The following is a 21,717-nucleotide window of genomic DNA, read 5'->3' on the forward strand; positions in this document are numbered from 1 at the left end:
CTGCATGAGTGCTGCCGGCACTGGGGAGCTACAGTTCATTGAGGGAACCCTGAATGCCAACATGTACTGTGAGTGACATACTGAAGCAGAGCATGATCCCCTCCCTTCAGGGACTGGGCAGCAGGGCAGTATTCCAACATGATAACGACCCCAAACACACCTCCAAGACGACCGCTGCCTTTCTATAAAAGCTGAGGGTAAAGGTGATGGACTGGCCAAGCATGTCTCCAGACCTAAACCCTATTGAGCATCTGTGGGGCAGCCTCAAGCGGAAGGTGGAGGAGCGCAAGGTCTCTAACATCCACCAGCTTCGTGATGTCGCCATGGAGGAGTGGAAGAGGACTCCAGTGGCAACCTGTGAAGCTCTGGTGAACTCCATGCCAAGAGGGTTAAGGCAGTGCTGGAATATAATGGTGGCCACACAAAATATTGACACTTTGGGCCCAATTTTTCACTTAGGGGTGTACTCACTTTTGTTGTCAGTGGTTTAGACATTAATGGCTGTGTGTTGAGTTATTTTGAGGGGACAGCAAATTTACACTGTTATGCAAGCTGTACACTCACTACTTTATAGCAAAGTGTAATTTCTTCAGTGTTCTCACATGAAAAGATATAATAAAATATTTACAAAAATGTGAGGGGTGTACTCACTTTTGTGAGATACTGTATACTATACGGCCTGCCCTATATACTCCGCAGAAAAACTTGGCCTTAGGTGTTGGTGGTACCAAAACACTGTAACCCCTCACAGTTACTCTTGTTGGGCGCAGGAACGAGCCCTGCTTAACTATTATTTAAAAAATAGTAATTACATGCCCCTGTTAAGCAGGGGCAAAAAAAATTGGGCTTTTGGTTTTGGTGGTACCAGAACACTGTAAGCCCTCACAGTTACTTTTGTTGGGCGCAGGAACGGGCCCTGCTGTGAAATATTATATCAAAAATTGTAATTACATGCCCCTGTTAACCACTTCAGCCCCGGAAGATTTGGCTGCTCAATGACCAGGCCATTTTTTGCGATACGGCGCTGTGTCGCTTTAGCTGACAATTGCGCGCTCGTGCAACGCTGTACCCAAACAAAATTGACATTCTTTTTTCCCACAAATAGAGCTTTCTTTTGGTGGTATTTGATCATCTCTGCGTTTTTTATTTTTTGCGCTATAAACAAAAAAAGAGCGACAATTTTGAAAAAAAAAACCACAATGTTTTGTACTTTTTGCTATAATAAATATTCCCAATTGTTTTTTAAAAAACCTAATTTTTTTCCTCAGTTTAGGCCAATATGTATTCTTCTACATATTTTTGGTAATAAAAATGCAATAAGCATATATTGATTGGTTTGCGCAAAAGTTATAGCATCTACAAAATAGGGGGATTTATAGCATTTTTATTATTATTTTTTTTTTACTAGTAATAGCGGCAATCTGCGATTTTTATCGAGACTGTGACATTATGGCGGACACATCAGACACTTTTGACATATTTTTTGGACGATTGACAATTATACAGCGATCAGTGCTATAAAAATGCACTGATTACTCTATAAATGTCACTGGCAGGGAAGGGGTTAACACTAGAGGGCGATCAAGGGGTTAACTGTGTTCCCTAGTATGTGTTCTAACTGTAGGGGAAGGGGACTGACTATAGGATATGACAGAACATGGTTCCTAGCTATTAGGAACTCACGATCTGCATCTCCTCTCCTCACAGAACAGTGATTTGTGCGTTTACACACACATGTCTATGTTCTGCCTCTCGTGCCAGCAATCACGCATGGCCGGACGGAAGTCATCGTGACCGCTGGCCACGAGCATTGGCACCCCCCCAGTGCAGCGCGCACCTGCCATCCCGTTAAAGGAGCTGACGTACAGCTACGATGGTTCGCGGGATTGTGCTGACCTGCCACAGTATAATGACAGAGGCTGGTCGGGAAGTGGTTAAATAGGGGCAGAAAAATTGGGCCTTTGGTTTTGTTGGCGCCAGAACACTGTAAGCCCTCACAGTTACTCTTGTTGGGTGCAGGAATGGGCCCTGCTGTGATATATTGTATCAAAAATTGCAATTACATGCCAATGTTAAACAGGGGCAGAAAAATTGGTCCTTTGGTTTTGGTGGCACCAGAACACTGTAACCCCTCACAGTTACTCTTGTTGGGCGCAGGAACGGGCCCTGCTTAACTATTATTTCAAAAATAGTAATTACATGCCCCTGTTAAACAGGGGCATAAAAATTGGGCCTTTGGTTTTGGTGGCGCCAGAACACTGTAAGCCCTCACAGTTACTCTTGTTCGGTGAAGAAACGGGCTCTACTGTGAAAGATTATGTCAAAAATTGTAATTACATCCCCCTGTTTAACAGGGGCAGAAAAATTGGACCTTTGGTTTTGGTGGCGCCAGAACACTGTAAGCCCTCACAGTTAATCTTGTTGGGTGCAGGAACAGGCCCTGCTTAACTATTATTTAAAAAAATAATAATTATATGCCCCTGTTAAACAGACGCAGAAAAATTGGACCTTGGGTGGTGGTGGTTGTGCCACAATACTGTAACCCCACACAGATACTCTTGTTGGGCTCAGGAACGGGCCCTGCTGTGAAATATTAGATCAAAAATTATCATTACATGCCCCTGTTAAACAGGGGCAGAAAAATTGGGCCTTGGGTGGTTGTGGTGGTGCCACAACACTGTAACCCCTCACAGATAATCTTGTTGGGTGCAGGAATGGGCCCTGCTGTGAAATATTATATCAAAAATTGTAATTACACGTCCTTGATAAACAGGGGCAGAAAAATTGGGCCTTTGGTTTTGGTGGTGCCAGAACACTGTAACCCCTCAGAGTTACTCTTGTTGGGCACAGGAACGGGCCCTGCTGTGAAATATTATATCAAAAATTGTATTTACATGCCCCTGTTAAACAGGGGCAGAAAAATTGGGCCTTGGGTGGAGGTGGTGATGCCACAACACTGTAACCCCTCACAGATACTCTTGTTGGGTGCAGGAACGGACCCTGCTGTAAAATATATCATCAAAAATTGTAATTACATGCCCCTGTTAAACAGGGGCAGACAAATTAGGCCTTGGGTGGTGGTGTCCTAAACCAAAAATATTGTTGGAAGCTAGCATCATCAAGATAGAGGAGGAATAGGATAGTCAGCATAGGCAGTCTTCAAGGTATCCCAGATCCATGGCATATTCAATCAGTTACATCAGCATGAGGTGCTTGATAGCTGCTGATCCAAGACTGATTATTTTTTATGAATGTGAGCCTATCAATGGAGTCTGTGGACAGGCCCACTCTTTGATGCGTTACAAACCCTCCAGCAGCAGAAAGCAAGCTGGATGCAGGAAAGGCCAGAATCTCAATTGTATATTGAGCAAGTTCTGGCCAGTGGTCCATCCACAAGACCCAGTGGATGTTCTGTTGGAAAGGTTTCCAAGTCTGCTCTTGCCCCTAGATATTCCTGCACCATATAATGCAGACGCTGGCAATGGTTGCTTTAACCGATCAGACCTTGGCGCTGAGGACTGAAAAATTGTTTAAAGGCATTGGTCAGCCAGGCACCTTCTCCACCGCTTGAATCATTGAGGCCATGCAGCATAAGTTTGCAGAGGCATTTGAGTCCTCTGGGTCACTAATGATCACATTATCCATAACTACCTCCTCCTAGCCTCGTACAAATCCTTGGGTTTCTGGGGACTGAAAACATCCCTGGAAGACTGCTGCTGAGTGTTATCCTCTACATCCATGCTGACACAATCCTCCTCCTCTTCTTCCTGTGTGTTTGGTGGGCCCGCAGGAATGCTATCTGGATAAAGGGGGCCTTGAGAGGATTGGAAGCTGTTCTGCCTCAAGTGCTCTGTCCGTGATTCCATGATGCGAGTGCTCCAGCAGGAAGACTAAAGGAACAGTGTCACTGATACATGCATTGTCGCTGCTCACCATCCTTGGGGCCTCCTCAAATGGTGACAGGACAGTGCATGCATCCTTGATCAGTAGCCACTGGCGTGGCAAAAAGAAGTCAAGCTCCCTTGACCCTGTCTTGTTGTCATACTCTCACAGGTACTCATTGATGACCCTCTGCTGTGTATGCAGCTGCTGCAGCATTGCTAACATTGAGTTCCACCTGGTGGGCATGTCACAAATGAGGCGGTTGGTGGGCAGGTTGCATTCCCTTTGAATGTCAGCCAGCTGAGCACTGGCATTGTATGACTGGTGGAAATGATCACAGACTTTTCTGGCCTGCCTGAGATCTTGTAAGCCTGGGTACCTGCTCAAGAACCTCTGCACCACCAAATTCAGGATGTGTGCCATGGGTCAAGTGTCCCTGTCAGAGGGTGTAGTGAAGGTTGGTGCCATTGTCGCATACAACCATTCCTGTCTGAAGCTGGCATAGCGTCAACCACCTCTGAGCCTGCCCCTGAAGAGCTGAGGGAATCTCTGCCCCAGTGTGGCTCCTGTCCCCTAGACAGACCAACTCAAGCACCGCATGTCATCTTTTAGCCTGACTGCTTGCGTAGCCTCTTACAGAGCACCACTGGTTCAGAGGACAAATCTCCTGAAGAGGCCATAGAGGAAGTAGAGGAGGGGGTGGAGGAGAGAGCTGTGGTGGCAGAATCACTACTAGCATTTTGGAGGCGTGGTGGGGGAACAATTTCCAACAACACTGAACCCTGTCCTGCATCCTTCCCAGCTGCCAGCAGAATTACCCAGTGCGCTATGAAGGAAAGGTAACATCTCTGCCCATGCCTGCTGGACCATGAGTCAGCAGTAATATGAACCTTACTGCCGACCGCCCTGTCCAAAAACATTGCCTTCCACATGCCGGTAGAGACCTGGAATAGACTTCTATGAAAATAAATGGCATTTTGGAACCAGCCACTGAGGTACAGCCCATTCCACAAATTCGTGAAAGGGGGCAGAGTCTACCAGCTGAAAAGGCAGCAGTTGCAGTGCTAGCAATTTGGCCAAGCTAGCATTCAAACGCTGAGCCTGCTAAAATCAATTGGTGGTGTACTGCTAGCAGATTGGCTGCAAGTACTTGGGACACCTATTATAATACCTTTATTCCTCTCAGTGCAGGTTTTTGAGAACTGGAGGTATAGTAGGGTTGGAGGTCCCAGATGAGGAGCAAGGAGAAGTCCATCTTTTTTCTTAGATGTGGGTCTTTAAAGTGCTGTTGCCAATGGACTGCATAGCAGGTCGTCATATGTCTGGTCAAGCATGTGGTGCCCAAGTGGCTGCTGTTCTGGCCTCGCTTGATCCACTTCAGACATAGGTTGCACACAGCAATGGTGCAATCTGCTCCACATGTGTCGAAAAAGGCCCACACCAAGGAACTTTTAAAAGACAGCACCTTGCACCTGAGCTCTGCGGTGTAATGCAATAGGGTGGCTGCCCTTAAGCTGCCCCCTAGAGGACATCCTGCCTCATTGGAGTTGTGCCTCCTCCTCACTTTCCTCCTCTCTTCTCTCAGGCACCCAAGTACAGTCAGTGACCTCATCATCCCCTCCCTCCTCGTCACTGGAGCAAACTTGGCAGTATTCTGCAGCTGGGGAAACATGACTGCCAGTTTCTTGTCCTTCTGTGGCATGAGGAGGATGAGGATGGCTTTGTTATCCACTCCACCAACTCGTCCACATGTTGTGACTCAATAACACGGCCAGCAGCAGCGAAAAAGGACAAGTGTGTCCCACGGCCACCTGCAGAGAATGCACCATGTCCACGACCACCACTGTTGACTGTAGATGCAGAGGCTGCTTGCACTCTTTTAGTGACCTGTGAGCGTCTGCCTCTCCTTGGTGGCCTTGCCTTCCGGACATGATGTATTTTTTGTTTTGCAACACCACGCTACACTGTATTATATACTGTATACACCACCTGAAGTGTATTAGAAACTATACAACACAGAATGCACTGTATATATGGGCTGCACTGAATGCAGAGTATATATATATATATATATATATATATATATATATATATATATATACACACACACACCACCTGAAGTGTATTAGAAACTGTACACATTGTCTTAGATACTGTGTACACCACCAGAAAAGTAGTAGAAACTGTACACACTGTATTAGATACTGTGTACACCGCCTGCACTGTATTAGAAACTGTACAACGGCTGCACTGTATTGTGTACTGTGAACACCACCAAAAGTGTAGTATAAACTGTACACACTGTATTAGATATTGTGTACAACGCCTGCACTGTTTTAGAAACTGTACTACGGCTGCAGTGTATTGTGTACTATGTACACCACCAGAAGTGTAGTAAAAACTGTACACACTGTATTAGTTACTGTATACACCACCAGAAAAGTAGTAGAAACTGTACACACTGTATTAGATACTGTGTACACCGCCTGCACTGTATTAGAAACTGTACACAGTGTATTAGATACTGTGTACACAGCCTGCACTGTATTAGAAACTGTACAATGGCTGCACTGTATTGTATACTGTGTGCACCACCAGAAGTATAGTAGAAGCTGTACACACTGTATTAGATACTATGTACACCGCCTGCTGTCATGAGGATCCTGCCAGTAATCAGCGATCCAGACGCAGGAGAACACAGCCGCGGGTTCAACTGCGCATGCGCGCGCGTTCTCGGGTGCTGTCACGCACGGGCACGCGCGCGGGCACCCGCGCGCGCACTCCCGCTAGTGCCAGGCGGGCTATTTAAACTGGCCTGTCACACTCTATCCCCGCTGTCTGCTCTACAGCGTTCCGTGTGCCTTAACCTGATCTGACCTGTGTACTCTGCTATCTGACCCAGCTTCCTGTTAGACCATCCTGCTATCCGCCTGCACCAGACCCTCTTGGCTTGCCTGACCATCCCTCTGTGTTGTCCCTGGTACCTTTGCTGATCGACCGATACCGACCTCTGGCTTGTTTGACCATCCCTCAGTCTGATACCTGTATCCAGCATCCAGCCTACTACCTGCTGCCTTGTTCCTGGTTCCAGTCCAGCGTTCCAGTCTACTACCGGCTGCCTTGTTCCTGGTTCCAGTCCAGCGATCCAGGCTACTACCTGCTGCTTGTTCCTGGTTCCAGTCCAGCGTTCCAGTCTACTACCTGCTGCCTTGTTCCTGGTTCCAGTCCAGCGTTCCAGTCTACTACCTGCTGCTTGTTCCTGGTTCCAGTCCAGCGTTCCAGTCTACTACCTGCTGCCTTGTTCCTGGTTCCAGTCCAGCGTTCCAGGCTACTACCGGCAGCTTGTTCCAGCTTCCAGTCCAGTGATCCAGGCTACTACCTGCTGCTTGTTCCTGGTTCCAGTCCAGCGTTCCAGGCTACTACCTGCCGCTTTGTTCCTGGTTCCAGTCCAGCATTCCAGGCTACTACCTGCTGCTTGTTCCTGGTTCCAGCCCTGCTTAATTACCTGTTTCCTTACCTGCTGTGGCTCCGGGTCCTCTCTGCATTCCAGCTTCCTCTTCAGCTTCTGGATCCAGAGGGTGCCACCACTCCTGAACTTCCGGTGACTGTCGATCCTGCCAGGCACCCATACCACTCCTCACTCCTGGCCTTCTGTCTCCATTCCAGAGGAACAGGAGTGGGAGCTGTAAGGGAGGTCCTTCTCTGCACTTCGGGCTCAAAACCTACCAGGTACGTGACAGTAGCAGACAGCCATGTCTGAGCCTGAGCAGGGAACTTCTCCCATGGAGGAACTTTGTGCACACCTGGCAGGATTGACTGAAGCAGTCAAGAATCTACAGCAAGGTTACACCAGGCTGGAGGAACGAGTATTAACCTTGTCTAATCCCATTGGGGCTCAGGGAGTTCCTTCCACTCCTGCTCCTTTAGTCGGGCCTTCCTCAACAGTGGTGATGCTCCCTCCAGAACCCAAGGTCCCGACGCCTGAACGTTTCTCCGGAAATCGTCTCAAATTCAGGGCCTTCCGCAACTCCTGTGAATTGTTTTTTGCTCTTCAGCCACGTACCTTTTCCCTGGAGGCTACTAAGGTGGGCTACGTAATCTCTCTGCTTTCTGGTGACCCCCAAACCTGGGCCCACCGCCTTTTGGAGCAAAAGGACGTATCCCTGACTAATCTCCCCACCTTCTTTGACGCGCTAGGTCAGCTGTATGATGACCCCCAGCTGTCCGTGACAGCAGAAGCGGCTTTGCACACCCTTCAGCAGGGTCGCAGGGCTGCAGAGGACTATGTGGCGGAATTCAGAAAATGGAGTGCGGACACAAATTGGAATGATGCGGCTCTCCGCTATCAGTTTCGAATGGGACTTTCTGACTCTCTGAAGGATGAATTGGCCAGGGTGGGTACCCCACAGACTTTGAATGCATTGATCGATCTAACCATCCAGATTGATTGACGTCTAAGAGAACGTAGGACTGAGAGAGCTATGGGAACTTCTCGCCCAACTTGGGTTACCCCTAAAGTTCCCCATCATTCGTCAACAGCACCACCAATCTCTACATTTAACCCGCCTGAGCCAATGCAATTAGGGGTTCTGCGGCCTTCTCTTACTCAGGAGAAACGACAACGTCGTCGAGTGAATAATCTGTGCCTGTATTGTGGGGAACCTGGGCACTATGTCAGGAACTGTCCCCTTAAACTCCGTAAGTGCCTATCCCTGTCCACTGACTATGTTGCACCTCTGGTTAAGAACACTACTCACCTTGCTCTCTCTCTCCTGTTACAGCTTCCAGGAGAGACTCTGCAAATAACCGCTATTATTGACTCTGGAGCTTGCAGTTGTTTCATGGACTCTCTTTTTGCTACCCAACATCGGATACCACTGTTGCCTAAAGCCCATGGACTTTCCATCCACCTAGCTGATGGAACAGCCATTAAATCTGGGCCTGTTACCCAAGAGACTGTTCCAATACCTGTTTCCATCTCCAATTCTCATCAAGAACTGTTACGCCTAGATATCATCGCTTCACCTCTGTTCCCCATAATCCTCGGTATGCCATGGTTACAGGCCCACAATCCTGACATAAATTGGATCACAGGTGAAGTTACCTTTTCCTCCCCATATTGCCAACAGTCTTGTAGACTTCTGAACACTCAGGAGAACCCTACCCTGCTCTGTTTGGACACAGATCCTAGTCTACACCTTTCCATCCCTTCCGCATATCATGATTTCTTAGATGTATTCAGCAAGCAGGGGGCAGAGGTCCTACCCCCTCACCGGGCCTATGACTGTCCTATCGAATTACTCCCCGGTGCTGAGATACCTTTTGGAAGAATATTTCCTTTGACGGAAGTGGAACAAGGGGCTTTAAAAGAATATATCGATGAGAATTTAAAGAAAGGCTTCATTCGTCCATCCACGTCTCCAGCAGGTGCAGGTATCTTCTTCGTACAAAAGAAAGACAAGACCCTCAGACCATGTGTAGATTACCGCGAGCTGAACAAGATCACTGTAAAGAACCGTTACCCTCTTCCCCTGGTACCAGAGTTGTTCCAAAGACTTGGGACAGCTACCATATTCACTAAGCTTGACCTCCGCGGAGCCTACAATTTGGTTCGTATTAGGGACGGAGACGAATGGAAGACCGCCTTTCGTACCCATTATGGACATTTTGAATACCTTGTGATGCCGTTCGGTCTGTGTAATGCCCCTGCTACATTCCAGTACTTCATCAATGATGTTTTACGAGACTTTCTAGATCTGTTTGTTATCGTCTATTTAGACGACATACTAATTTTTTCTTGTTCCCTTGAATCCCATCGCAGGCACGTCAGAAGTGTGTTGGCCCGGCTTCGACAACACGGTCTATATGCAAAAGCTGAGAAATGTGAATTTGAACAGGAAAGTATTCCATTTTTGGGGTTAATCATTTCTAGCAAGGGCATTAAGATGGACCCTCAAATGGTCACTGCAATACTAGACTGGCCAGTCCCGACAGATAAGAAGGGGATCCAGCGATTCGTTGGATTCGCTAATTTTTACCGTAAATTTATTAAGGGGTTTTCAGCCATCATCACACCCATCACACAGCTAACTAAACAGGGTACACGTTTCCACTGGTCTGATGAGGCTCAAAAGGCTTTCGAGACTCTCAAGGGCCTTTTTACTTCTGCTTCCGTGCTAAAACATCCAGATTCCTCTCTGCCATTTGTACTAGAGGTGGACGCATCCGAAATTGCAGTAGGGGCAGTGTTGTCCCAAAGACAGGGAACTAAGGCCCTGTTATATCCTGTGGCCTTCTTCTCTCGTAAATTGTCCACGGCAGAGAGAAATTATGATGTAGGTGACAGAGAGTTATTGGCTATCAAATCAGCGTTGGAGGAGTGGCGCTATCTGCTAGAGGGTGCCGCTCATCCAGTCTTAATTTTTACAGATCATAAGAACCTGGAGTATTTGAGGTCTGCAAAAAGGTTGAAGCCACGCCAAGCCAAGTGGGCCCTCTTTTTCTCCAGGTTCTCCTTTCATGTCACTTATCGCCACGGCTCCAAGAATACCAAACCTGATGCTCTATCCAGGATGTTTCACAAGTCCCAAGAGGTTTCCCCTCCAGACACCATTCTGTCCCCGGGGAATTTTCTTTTGCTTCAGGGGGACTTGCTTTCCCAGATTAGGCAGACTTCCGCAGAGTTGGGGTCTTCTATTAGGTCAGAACTCCAAGTTAAGGATGGGTTTTTATGGCATGAGAATAGGATCTTTATACCTGAAGAACTACGAGTTTCAGTACTAGAACTCTGTCATGACCATGCATTGGCTGGGCATTTTGGAGTGGCTAAGACTACTGATCTGGTACAGCATACCTTTTGGTGGCCTCAGTTACGTGAAGATTGTAGGAGATTTGTTGAATCCTGTACCACCTGTATCAGGAACAAGGGGCACAGGACTAAGTCATAGGGTTTGCTAAAGCCATTACCTGTCCCAGATAGGCCTTGGAAGATGCTTTCTATAGATTTTATTGTGGAATTACCTCCAGCTGGGGGCTTCACCTCAATTTTTGTCATAGTAGACCGGTTGTCGAAGATGGCCCACTTTGTCCCAATGAAGGGCACTCCCTCAGCTACAGAAACGGCACAGGCATTCATTAGAGAAGTCATCAGGCTCCATGGGGTACCAGTTAATATCGTTTCAGATCGGGGGGTACAGTTTACCTCCCGATTCTGGAGGTCTCTGTGCAAAACATTGAAGATTGAACTCTCATTTTCATCTGCTTATCATCCCCAGACTAATGGGCAAACAGAGAGAACAAACCAGACTCTTGAACAATATTTACGCTGTTTTTCTTCATTTGCCCAGGATGATTGGATTTCTGTTCTTCCATTGGCTGAATTCGCTTACAACAACTCTATTCACTCCGCTATCAAACAAACCCCATTTTTTGCAAATTATGGTTTCCACCCTTCATTTCTGCCTAATTCTACCGACCTCTGGCTTGTTTGACCATCCCTCAGTCTGATACCTGTATCCAGCATCCAGCCTACTACCTGCTGCCTTGTTCCTGGTTCCAGTCCAGCGATCCAGGCTACTACCTGCTGCTTGTTCCTGGTTCCAGTCCAGCGTTCCAGTCTACTACCTGCTGCCTTGTTCCTGGTTCCAGTCCAGCGTTCCAGTCTACTACCTGCTGCTTGTTCCTGGTTCCAGTCCAGCGTTCCAGTCTACTACCTGCTGCCTTGTTCCTGGTTCCAGTCCAGCGTTCCAGGCTACTACCTGCAGCTTGTTCCAGCTTCCAGTCCAGCGATCCAGGCTACTACCTGCTGCTTGTTCCTGGTTCCAGTCCAGCGTTCCAGGCTACTACCTGCTGCTTTGTTCCTGGTTCCAGTCCAGCATTCCAGGCTACTACCTGCTGCTTGTTCCTGGTTCCAGCCCTGCTTACTTACCTGCTTCCTTACCTGCTGTGGCTCCGGGTCCTCTCTGCATTCCAGCTTCCTCTTCAGCTTCTGGATCCAGAGGGTGCCACCACTCCTGATCTTCCGGTGACTGTCGATTCTGCCAGGCACCCATACCACTCCTCACTCCTGGCCTTCTGTCTCCATTCCAGAGGAACAGGAGTGGGAGCTGTAAGGGAGGTCCTTCTCTGCACTTCGGGCTCAAAACCTACCAGGTACATGACACCTGCACAGTTTTAGAAACTGTACAACGGCTGCACTGTATTTTATACTGTGTACACCATCAGAAGTGTAGTAGAAACTGTACACACTGTAATAGATACTGTGTACACCGCCTAAAGTGTATTAGAAACAGTACACCACGAATGCACTGTAGATATAGGCTACACTGGATGCACCGTATATATACATATACATATATATATAAATATATATATATATACAGTATATATATATATATATACATATATATATTAATACACTGCCTGCACTGAAATGCAGAGTTTATATATATATATATATATATATATATATATATATATATATATACTAGACTGACTGTATACAGTATATATATATATATATATATATATATATATATCAAATACACTGCCACTAACTGAATAACCTGCCTGCTTAATCTAACTCAAGCTATCTCTCTATCGACGCCAACAACACTACACACGCCCACTGTGTAAGCAGCCTTATATAGTGAGGGGCGTAGACTTAGTCCCCCTGAGCCATGATTGGCCAAAGGCACCCTGCCTTTGCCCAATTATGGCTCTCCCAGCAAGGCGCGCTGTGATTGGCCAAAGCATGCCGGTCAGGTGTATGCTTTGACCAATCATCACACAGCAATGCACTGCGATCTCGCAGTGCATTATGGGGCATTCCGCAGTGCTCAAATTTCCCGCGAATGCCCCATAATGTTTGCTGTTCTGCAAACGGGTGAACACCCGATGTTCGAGTTGAAGTTATGGTCGATCCGAACATCGAGCTCAGCCCTAGTGATAATAGGTAAAGAAAGGGATGAGACCTGGACAGGAATATAATTGATAGGTGGTAAGACTATACTTGGTAAACCCCAACCAAGGGGGAACATTAATGTGTGAGATAAAAAAAGCCAACCACCGAGATAGGATGCTAAAAACAAAACAAAATAGAATACCAATGGTATCTAAAACTCTTGTGTAATGCTTCAATTCGAATAGTGCACAGTGTCCACAGGGGTGTTACCCCAGGGAGTGTCTCACTGGATATGATGGAGTATATATAATCCAATGTGGCTGTGGGTGACCGCCAATGTCTCGTGGTGGTCAATTAGAGGAAAGGCGCCAATAGTCAAGCAGTGGGGGATGCTCACCAGCAGGTAGCATATGCCCTCATGGACCCGCGATGTAAAAACACCAATGCCACTGGTGATGACGTAGTGCGCATGGCACGGGAAAGGGTGTGACGTCGATGAGCAGAGGGACACCCGCCCCCACCCTCATGAAACAAGGAGAGGAGGGGAAGGGGAGGACTCCCAGAGCTCATTGCAGCTTCCAGGGCCTCACCTCCATCACCTCTTTTTTTTTTACCACTTTATTGAATGTTGCGGTTTAGTCACTTGCCATATACTGAAATGTCGTATTGGTCTTTTCCTGAGAGAAGGGGACATTTGGGTTTCTGTGGATCTCAGGTGGTCCCTGCATCCGCCCCTATGATCTGTTATTGCCAGTACTCCTACTTTCAAGGTCGATCAGCACCCACCCAATCAGTCCTGAGGAAGCAAGTAAATCTTACGAAACGCGTTGACTATTCAAGTATGGAGGAACTGTGCATATGATCCCCTATACCTACGATGATACTACATACATATACCTCCTATTGATGAACTTCTGTATATCCCACAAGTTTGTGTGGTTGGATCTCTATCTCCATGTTTGGAATTGGCTATTTTTTTGGTCTACTGAGCGTAGAGGGTGCTACAATGATTTCAGATATGATGATGTTTTGGAATCTTTTATATAATAAAGTTTGTTATACATTTTTAATTAATTGCCTCATGTTGTGCTTACAAAGTCTGCCATGTTCTTAAGAAACAAATTTTCTATTTTCTCTTCAACTTTTTTATACAATTGGATGTTGGCAAGGTGAGGGTCCTTCTTTTGTATGTCTTTGTATTTAGTTCAGCTTTAAAGGAAACCTGGCACACAAGAAACATAGAGTGTGCCATAGCATCCTCTCACGATAGGTTTACTTTAAAGCTGCTTTTCTCCTGCACTACCCCCCCCTCCCTTTTTCTTTTTATGTTTCTAGGCAGAATATTCCTACGGTTAAATATATATGAACACTGATCTATTCCCAGAATGCTGAAATCCTCCACACATTCTCCCAGGGAAACAACTTAACCCTTCTTTATCTCTTGATTGGAGCCGCACATGAATAATATGACTGTAAAGCTGCCTAAATATTCCCCATAACAGCTGAAAAACTAATGTGTTAATTTTGTGCTCAAATCTTCCTGCCTTGTCTCTTAATTACAGTTCTCCAGGCCAAAATCTGCCAGCTGCCTCCTCTGCCAGGGATAAGCAAATCAACTGTATAAGGCACTTATCAAGATGTACTCAGAGCATTAAATGAACTCTGAAAATAGAAATCTTATTAGGCAGAAAGTTAGTGACTTGCAGCACTGGGAAATGTTACATTTGCCCTCCATTCATAGTCAAGCTATTTTGCGCTCATTACACCTTATCAATACATTTATATATTTCTGAGTGCTTAGAATTTTCATTCCAGTGTGTCATCTGCTGCAATTTCCCTGAAATGTGTGTATATTATCTGCACAAAATAAGCCAAGGAGGGGACCAGTCAACCAAATTGGAAAAAAAATGACAGAGCTGAACAGCTTCAGACATTAAACACATTCATTTCTGGTATGGCTTATCTTAACTTTTCACAAGAAAAGAATTTCAGCAAAATTTAAACGACCTGGGCAATTTTTCCAGTGGTTTTATATATATATATATATATATATATATATATATATATATATATATATATATATTAGCCTTCTCTGGTTAAGGAGAACCAGAGGTGATTATGAATGTTTATTATTTTTCAGAAAACTTCACTAAAACTTCACTAAAATTTTATAAATTACTTTTCCATTTCATTTTACAACCAAGTTTGAATTTCTACAGCTGTCAAAAAATTCAAATGTTGCTTCCTAGAAACTGCAGCAGTAAAAAAAAAAAAAAATTCCCTACTGTGATCGACTTGTGGCTTTTTATTCAGAAGACTGCACATAACTTAAAGCGGAGTTCCACCCAAAAATGGAACTTCCGCTTTAAGGGAAGGTGACCCCATGCCACATTTGGCATGTCATTTTTTTGGGGGGGGGAGCAGAAACCCTCTTTTTAGAGGGTTCCAGCTAGCACTTCCCCCGGGGCTCCGCGGTGTCCCGCGGCGCTGGAAGGGAGATCACCTCTCCCCTCTCCCTCTAGGCCAGTGGTTCTCAACCTTACTAGTGCCGTGACCCCTTGATAAAATTTCCCAAGTTGTGGGGACCCCTAACAGTAAAATTATTTTCGCAGCGTCGGTTATTGGCACCCAAGACAAGAAAAGTAATTTTCTCCCCTAACCCACGGACATTACGAGTCCCTTCCACTCGTACAGTATTAAAACCCCTTATGGTACATTTTAGGATGTACCATTCTTTCCCTTGTATCTCTCTCTATTCTCATTTCTTGTTTTTTTTCCCCACCCCTTTCTCACATTTTTTCTCTCCCTTTTTATGTGTTCCTTCCCTTCTTTTCCTCTCCCTTTCATGTATTCTCTATTTTTATTCCTTCTCTTACAACTTGGTAGAGGGGGTGAGGGGAATGGGATGAGTGGCAGTGCTGGGGGGGAGTTCTGATCGGCCAACTTAGGTGCTCTTGATCAAGGTCATCTGCTGATCTGCGAACTGTAGTGGGGACTTTTAATGGCAACTCTAATCACAGATAGTGTTACTCACTGTGTCTCTGGCTTCACTGTGTCCCCGACTTTGTGGTGTCTCGTAGCAGTGACACCTATGTTGAAATCAGGATAGGGTCTCCTCTAGCCCCTCCCACTTCACATTCCTCACCAGTCAGCTGACCTCTAGTCTCTGCCCCCTAGCCATGCCATGAACTGAATGGGCGGCTGCAAAGAGGCTGAGTGAGCCCAGCTGAGTGGGCCCAGCTGGGCGGCTGCAAAAAGGCTGGGAGAGCAGGGCGGGCTTCAGGAATAGCCCAGGATTCAGTGACCCCTGGCAAATCATCATTCGACCCCCGAGGGGGTCCCGACCCCCAGGTTGAGAACCACTGCTCTAGGCAATCATCTGGGACTTGTCACAGGTCCCAGATAATTTCCCGGCCAGTCACAGCGCGCAGTGCATGCCCGGCTGTGGAGCCACAGCCCGGCGCCCACAGTGACAATGCCGGCACCGCAGAGAGGAGGGGGAGACGAGCGGGGCTTCGTTCCCCCGCATCGCTGGACCCTGGGACAGGTAAGTGTCCGATTATTAAAAGTCAGCAGCTGCAGTATTTGTAGCTGCTGACTTTTAATTTTTTGTTTTTTATTGGAACTCCGCTTTATAGTCGAATTACAAGCATCCAGTGCATTTATTTTGTAACATACTGTAGCCCCCTGGTCCTAAACTGGGGCTACAATGCAAATTTCATTTTTGTCTGGGCAGATTGATTGTACAGTTAATATCTGGCTTTTCCCTAACCTCTATTGGTTTGTGCATTTCTCACTGTCGCTAATAGATGTCACTGGTATAAGATAGATCAACTTAACTGAGTTATGAATATTTATGTCTTCCAGCCAGCCCAGTAGGAGGTTCATGGCCACTGGTGCATTCTGGGAGAAGATATATATATTTGGGCTGTGCCATGTGATCGCTCTCTTGACTGAGGAGGTTCTGCTGAAGTGATCTCTGCATGTAGACCCAGAAGCCTGTCTGGGGTCTATCAATGCTGACGTGGTCCTGACTGAGGCTGTCTTACCCAGTGTGGAAGAAGCCAAGTCAAGGTGAGAAGACCCAGGGGAGGACCCTTGCTGGAGAAAGCCAGGATGAAGGCTGGTCTCTCAAAAAGGGTCTGGTGACTCGTTTGGAGGATGCATCAGAATCTAACAATGTGCTTGCAGTGTTGCTGGGTTGCTTAAAAAATCTGACACTGTGAAGTGTGTTGCTAACCCCCTGAAGTAAAATGTACTGGCAGAACGCCAAAATTTACAAACGGCACCAAAGATGCTGCTTGCAGGACTTTTTTTCCATCCTGCTAGCGCACCGCCTCAGTGTGAAAGCCCTTGGGGCTTTCAACATTGGAGAGACAGTGAAAGCCAGTGTGAAAGCCCGAATGCTTTCACACTGGAGCGGAGCGCTTGCAGGACAGGAAAAAAAAAAATTCCTGTAAGCAGCATCTTTGGGGTGGTGCGGGAGTGGTGAATACAACGCTCCTAAACCTCCCCTGCCATTGAAAACAATGGGCAGCGCTGCCGAAGCGGCCGAAAAGTGCAGATAAAACGCGCCGTGGGGGGGGGGCCCAGACCTAAAGTTGTGTAAGGGGCCCCAAAATTTCTGATTGCTGCCCTGACCATAATGGTGATATAGAGGTATAAAAGTGTAGCGCTGGTAGATTTCTAATCTACTGCTGATAGGTAAATTTAGTGGGTTACTTGTTAGGTGAAGTTAGATTTGCCTCTGTTCCTGCTTGGCTGAGTTGCGTGTAGTTTCACACTGCGCCGGTGGATGTCGTTGTCACCATGGGCCAGTGTTGGAAAGGCAACGTGTTGAAGCGTATGGGTGCTCCTCTGCCCTGGAGACAATTCGGTGGAGGTGGTCCTCCAAGTTGCATTCTGGGAGAGGGTATTTATGGGACAGACGCCATGTTTAGGGGTTCGTTTTCAGCCACCTGCTGGCCCTCCTGGCCGACAGGTATGCGTTAGGAGTATCACCTCTTGGTCCTCCGATCCGGAGGCCCACGTCGCTGCAGCGTGTGGGTGGGCCCAGAAGCCTGTCTGGGGCCTACCACAGCAGCAGAGGAATGGTCCTGGGCTGTCTATCCTGTGTGAAGAAGCTGGACAACTGAGGAGATCCCAGGGGAGGACCCGTCATGGAAGGATCACGCAGAGTGCTGGTCTGGAGAGGGTCCTGGTGACTCAGTTGGAGGAAGTATCCTGAAGTAATCTTACTGCATAGTACTGCCGGGTTGGCTTAAAGGTTCAAGTGCTGTGTCTGATATTCACCGTAAACCATTACATCCTGTGGCAGAGGATCATACGGGTTTTGCTCCAAACAAGTCTGTGGCAGAGACTTTTGCACTGGCTGTTAGGCGAGTGAGAGAAACCTATCCAGGCGGGCAAAGATTGATTCCCACAAGGGGAGTAGATTCAGCTACAAGCATTAAATTCATAATGATGTACTAAAGAATACTAAGGAAAGGTATTTGAGCTTCCCTGCAATTTTCCTTCTGCCTCTTTCCTGCTACTTCCATTATTACCTGTTCATTAAAGCATTGGAAAAGATACTCAAGTGTCTGGTGCCTACATTGTCTGGAGGTAAACTCAACGGGACCCTAGACCCGGTGCCGGTGAAATAGAGGTGGCGGAAGTGAAGGTAACAGCCCGCTTTAAACCAGCAGCTCCACCGAGAGTTAGTGCTACAAAAGTGTAAATGTTTTCATAGTATCCATGTTGTAAACTGGAATGAAACAAGACCAGGGTAGACATAGGAAAGATGAGGGTGAGAGAGAGACCAAGGTAAAGAGAGGAAACAGAAAAGTGAAAAATGTATGTATGTAGTCTGTAGTATGACTGCTACTTCCATAGGTCCAGATGACCAACATTAACAACTTATGAACTACAACTACCGTACATAAAATACGGAACTGAGGTAGGATCCAATTAGATTCATCCCTTTCACACCACCAATTGTTTGATCTGCCTGTCTCATCTGGAAACAGGCAGACACTATTCAATCAAAAAAGTACTTCATGTCACTACTTCACAATTGGCACCGTTCAGTTGGTCCACCTTGCACTGTCTGCTATAATAGCATCTGTACTACTAAGCTAGCATACTCACATTCTTTCCCTTTGCATGAGCCTGCTTATACAGGTACACAGGTTCAATTCACTTTGCACATTTATGCAAATGTATATACATAGATATATAAAGGCATATATCTGTGCGTTTATGTATTGTTATGACTTCTATCACTGTTGTTACTGAATATACATGAGCGTCGTATCTCAGTATTGCTGTACATTTGCATTTTAGTAATTCTGTACTCTTTGTATTCTTACATGCATATGCTCGTACATCTTCTGTGCATATTTCTCTATATCTATTGCAATTGCATGTTAATCAACTCACTCCAGTGAGAAGTTTTGCAGCTTCATTGCTTTAGTGTTTTATTCTCATACTCCATGTCTGTAACAATGCATAACACCATTACTTTTATGTACGTACCCTGCTGATCTATGTGGGCGCTTACTTGTCAGGTGCTTCTCCAAATACACAAATGAGCGCCCATTTTGTTATTTGATACATGTTGCATTGTGCACGCTTTCAATGTATGCAGACGTGCGTATGTCTAATATATAAGAAAAAGGAAGAATGCCCCAAGGGATAGTGTGGGCATGGAGCCAACACAGGATCAATGGACAATTAATGCAGAAGAAGTATAAAAATATAAATTTTATTCAATATGACATCTAAAAACATTCGTGAGAACGGGAACAGGAATATAGAAATATACCTGCTAAATGCTGCAGCGAACAATGACTCTGAGGACCGAAGGTCAGAAGCAAATTGTAGCTGCAACAAATAAACCCTACATGTTTTGGAAAACACAAAAAGATTTGTTTCTTTTCAACGAATATGTACTTCCTTCTTCAGGGGCTCAGGCTAAGCATGCTGTTATATTTCTATCAAAAAAAGGACATATATACATATATAAATAACCAAACAGTAAATAGACAGTAAATTTATACATATAGAGATTAATTTTTCAAAAAGGCAGACATACAACACAGTATGTACTATATAGGTAGGTACTCACAAATTACATGTTCCTCTACAGTGAAGATAATACACAGCAATAATGTAGGTAGATGGATTCCCACGTCCGGAGATCCACTAAGTTGGATTACAACTCTAGGGTGACCCTGATGGATTTCATTACCCTCTTCAATGTACGGTAAGTTTAAATGTGAAACAGGTCTCTATTTGAGGCCAGGAGTGAACTGTACCCCCAGGGTGGAGCAGCTAGTCAGAACTCACAGGAACAGTCCAAAAAGACATAGAGGGTGCGAATCTAACAGGCAAAAAAGAGAAACATAAAAATATACATATATGCAGTGAGTATGTATGTATGTAAACCACTGCTGGGATATAAGCAAAAAGATCAAATCAAAATTGCAAACGGAAGAGTCATAGAGACAAAAATCTCCCTGGAGGGCAATATAGAGAGTTTATTCATATAGCAAAAAGTAGATAAAAAAATATAATTATATGGATAAATAAGCCACAAGTATAAAAGAAAAAAGGGGGGACAGAGTATTTGTTTCTAACCTTTTTCCTGGATATTCCTCTCACATCAATGTAGGGGTAATGTTTATCTTGGCTGTGCAGCAATAATGTGCTGCACAAATCCGTGTTAAATAGCCCAGCGATGGGAGTGGTAAATAAAAAAAGCAACCAATCCCAGCAGTTTGACTGTTTGGAATGTCAAAAGACAAAGAAGTAAAGCCTGATAAATCGTCTACTGAACATCCAGACACCTGTGTGAATAACACACCTGTGTGTGGGAAAACCCTCCATTCGCGGCTTCCCGGCCGGCGCGGCTTCCCGGCCGGCGCGGCGTCCGGCGTCACGTCAGACGTTGACATCAGACATCGACGTAGGCCGCAGACACAGAGGGTGGACGGCAACTGATGGCAAGAATGAATAGAAACCAGTGCGCAGGCGTGGCGAACCGAAGTCCCAGCACATGCGCACGCTTGCCGCAAAGTACTGCCTCCGTCTCCAGCACAACGAGGAGCGGAGGCCCCCCTTTGCCGGGGCGCGCCAGCGAGCCACACCACTAACAAGGGGAAAGCAGTACCCACCCAAGGCAAAAACAAAGACAGTCCAGCATTTATAAGGATAGTATAACGGGTAAAGGTAAATGTAAATATAAGAAAGAAAATATAGAAAAAAAAAAAATAAAGAATATTACAAATGATTGGAGTATCCAAAAAACTTGGACTGACGGGACGTGGGATCGTCATCTGTACATATTGTTATTGTTCAAAGAGTCAAGAACAAAATCTGCAGAAAAAAAGAGGAACACAAATGATTTCAAAAATAGTGAGAACCATACTTGAAAGACATGATAATAATATACATATAGAACATGTTAAGCATTTTAAAGGCAAATAACAGTAAGCCAATATTATTAAGGTGACTAAAAGAGTTTGGAGACAAGAAAGGGGAAAAAGGAAAAAATAAAGGAAAGAGAAAGGGAAAACGTGAGACTATGTAGCGGACCAGAAGACCATTAGAGGTTGTGTAAAAAGGACTTGCAGCTTTAATTGCAATGAAAGGTGGTTCTACAAAGTATTGACTCAGGGGGGCTGAATACAAATGCACGCCACACTTTTCACATATTTATTTGTAATAAAATGTGAAAAGCATTTATCATTTTCCTTCACAATAATGTGCACTTTGTGTTGGTCTATCACATAAAATCCCAATAAAAATACATTGTGTTTTTGGTTGTAACATGACAAAATATGGAAAATTTCAAAGGGTAGGAATACTTTTTCAATGTATCTGCAATAATGTTTTCTAAAATTCTCACAATGTACAGTGGGGAAAATAATTTCATCCCCTGAAGATTTTGC

The sequence above is a fragment of the Aquarana catesbeiana genome, linkage group LG05 (genome assembly GCF_042186555.1).
Source record: "Aquarana catesbeiana isolate 2022-GZ linkage group LG05, ASM4218655v1, whole genome shotgun sequence".
In the NCBI taxonomy this organism is placed as follows: domain Eukaryota; kingdom Metazoa; phylum Chordata; class Amphibia; order Anura; family Ranidae; genus Aquarana; species Aquarana catesbeiana.